We start from the raw sequence: 3324 nt of genomic DNA, 5'->3' as shown, positions 1-3324 counted from the left end.
AGGGGCTTCCTGCGGGGTCGCCTTGGGGTCTTCCACACGCAAACACTGCTCGGAAAGGAAGGGAATTCAACACGGAATTACCGAGTCTTCTCCCGGTTCTTTCTCTGTCTTGCTCCTTAGGGACAGGGCGGCAGGAACAGGCTTAGTGGGCACGTGGGTGTGTTGACTGGCTTCTTGCTCCAGGTTGAGGACATCCGAAACGAGCCGTCTGTTTCTTTCCCTGTCTTCCCAGAGCGGACACCGCAGGCGGCCGGGCGGAGACCCGAGGGCGCAGACCCAGGGCGGAGAACCAGGGTGGACACCCAGGGCGGAGAGCCCGGGCGCAGACCCCGAGAAGAGACCCCGTCGGAGACCCCGGGGGCAGACCCGGGGAGATCCAGAGAGCAGATCCCGGGCGGAGACCCCGGGCGCAGATCCCGGGCGCAGACCCGGGGCGCAGGTGCGCGCGGCACTGGGGACAACCCGCCGGATAAGGCCCTCCCTTCCGCCACAGCCTGCAAGTCGCGTTATTGAGAAGAACCAGGGACGGGACTGCGGGAGGCTGCAGGCAGACGCGAGGGCCTGCTTGGAACCAGCTCGCCAGGAACCGGGGAGCCCCCTGAGCCACACCTCCCACTGCGGAAGTGCCCTCACCCCCCTTGAAACATTAGCCATATATCCGAGGAGTCTTCACGGATGGAAAATCCACGGTGCCAAACCCCACTGCTTCCTAACCCTCTGCGCTACACCCTGCTCTGCACGTGTGAGAGGAAGGCGGGCCAGGCGCCGCCTCTGCTCCAAGACTTCTGGCCCCATCGGGCCCTTCCAAGGCCCCGCCCCGCCCCAGGCCCCGGGGGCGTCTTTTCTTCGAGGAAAAACCACGAAGATCTCCGATGGAACTTTCTCCTGTGTCAACTCCCTCCCCTTCTTTTCTTTTTTCCTTTTCTTGAAAGTCTGTCAAGTCTCAGAACCTTTTTAGTCAAGTCTGAAGAACCTTTACAAAACACTAAGGAAAAGGCTAAAATCTCAAAAAGAAAGCGCAAATTAACATGCGCTTCAGAAAAGAGGAGCCCCAGAGAGCCAGTAAGCGATTTAAAAGGTACTCAACATCTTTTGCTAGCAGGGAAATTCAAATTTAAAAATAGTGAAATACTCCTCCTCGCCAGCATCGCTTAACTTGAAAGAAGACAGTATCAGGTTCTGTTGACGATGTGAAGCAACTAGAAGTCTCAGGCGTTGCTGACCAGGATGGAAACCGGCACACCCACGTTGGGAAACTATTTGAAAAAAATTTTTTTAAGATTTTAGTTTTAATCTCTACACCCAAAATGGGGCTCGAACTCACAACCCCAAGATCAAGGGTCACGTGTTCCACCAACAGAGCCAGCCGGTGCGCTAGGAGGATTGGCTGGAACTAAATATGCATATAACCTGTGATCCTGCGGCCACCACCGTGAGTGTGCCTAAGAGAAAATTTCCCTTGTGGAGGGGAGCAGAACTGCCGTCCCAAAACATTGCCACTTTGGTGTCTTGATTATTTTGAATTAAAGGTACTTGAGAAACAGCTTCGCCCGAGAACACCCTGATTCTCCTTGGTGATATCAGTCTGCCCTGTGCCAAAAGGGTAGAAGGCACCTTAGCACCAGAGGCAGGGGGCGTAGGGCAGAGAGAGCCAGATAAACACACTTCATTCCTTCTCCACTAGTCACCACCCCAAGCCCAAACCCCTTTGTCTTGTCACTCCTTTGAGTTTCCTGTTTCTGTGGGGCTCTTATATATAAAAAATTAAATTTCTTTTTCTCCTGTTAATTTGTCTTACATTGTTTTTTAAAAAGTGTTGTTGAATTTGCTCATGAATGCTAAAACTACATAATCTGTCATTTTCCGTCAGTGTGTGACTCACATGTCCCACACCTATTTTAAATCACAGAGCATTAGCATAAACCCAATTATTTGAGAAACTGAGAGAAGAACTTGAATTAAGAGTACAAATGTACAACTTAGAAACATCCCTACTTATCTTAGAAGTCTTACATAAATCACTAGACCAGTCAAAGAACCTAGAAGGGGAGAAGGGAAAATGTTTCACCTACACTTGAAAGACATGCACAGGCTGTGTTAGACCTTCAGCCAAAAACTCAGAACACTCACAATGTGCATCAGCAGTAAAAGGAATTAATACGTTGTGATGTACAGCTTCCATACGATGGAATGCCTCCAGGGCAATGAAAACTGCTATGAGCATCAATATGGATGAATCTAATTTTTTTAATGGAGTGAAATCCCTAAATGAGTACATATTATATGATTATATTATTTCAAAACCCAAGAAAAACTAGTCTCGGATGGTAGAGGTCAGAAAGTGGAACACAGTGTGATGAGGCCAGGAAGTTTCTGGGAGCTGAAAAGTCTCCAGACTTTGCCTGTGGTGTTGGTTACTGGGATGTGTGCATAGTCACAGTCCATCAAGCTCATTCATTAAGATTTATGCACCTTACTTCACATTAATTAAACCCTAACTTCCATAACAAGGAAAGAAGAAAGAAGGAAGGCTGGAGGAATTGCTACTATTAGAGGTGGTTAGTTAGGCCCTAAGAGGAAGCCTGGAGGCCAGCACTGAGGAGGCCATGCCCAGCTGCTGTGAGGGTCAGAGGCCTGGCCCGCCTCACTCCACGAGAAATCCTGTTACACCAGAAGGGCCCCAGATGGCAGGGCCAGGACTGGAAGCCCCTGGTCAAATAAGAAAGAAAACCCTAAATCCTGCTTCCAAGAAATTCCCACCCCAAGCAATGGATACTCCAACCCCTTGTTAACAACTATCAATAAAGACAGAAACTCCAACCCCTTGGGCTCACCCGTTCTCACATCTCAAGAGTGTACCCACTTCAATAAACTTTCCTGCTTGCACCCCCCATCCACTGTGGTGTCTCCTCTTGAATGCGACATCATTTCCACGGGCTGGGTCAGGGATCAGAGCCTGGGATCTCTCCGGCTCACCTGACAACACTATCCTCTGGCATCTGGAGCCTATTGATGGTGGCCGGCGTGCTAGCAATGGCTGAGAGTGCTTGCACAGATTGAGTGAATAATTGAATTAACAACAAATTATCTGTGAATGAGGTGGGCCACCTCCCTGTGTCCCAAAGAGGTTAAGAAGGAGCAGCAGGCAGCACTTGAAATTTGACAGATACTTGGAAGGGAGCAATCCAAGTTTGACACTGGCAGATCGGGGAGGTGTTAGTAGAAGTGCAGGTGGAGAAGAGGAAACAAAACTGGAGGTGCTGGGGATTGAACCCAGGACCTCGTGCATGCTAAGCACGCGCTCTACCACTGAGCTACACCCCC

General features: G+C 50.0%; 1 non-coding gene across 1 annotated transcript; it reads right to left on the bottom strand.

Moving 5' to 3' along the window:
• Nucleotides 1-3252: 3252 nt before the first annotated feature.
• TRNAA-AGC (transfer RNA alanine (anticodon AGC)) lies at nt 3253-3324 on the bottom strand. The gene has a single exon. It is a non-coding gene; the product is annotated as a tRNA-Ala (tRNA).

This window comes from Crocuta crocuta, unplaced genomic scaffold (assembly GCF_008692635.1).
Source record: "Crocuta crocuta isolate KB4526 unplaced genomic scaffold, BGI_CrCroc_1.0 scaffold336, whole genome shotgun sequence".
NCBI lineage: Eukaryota > Metazoa > Chordata > Mammalia > Carnivora > Hyaenidae > Crocuta > Crocuta crocuta.
Note: the sequence above shows the minus strand (reverse complement) of the source record. Positions and strands in the feature narration are given on the sequence as shown.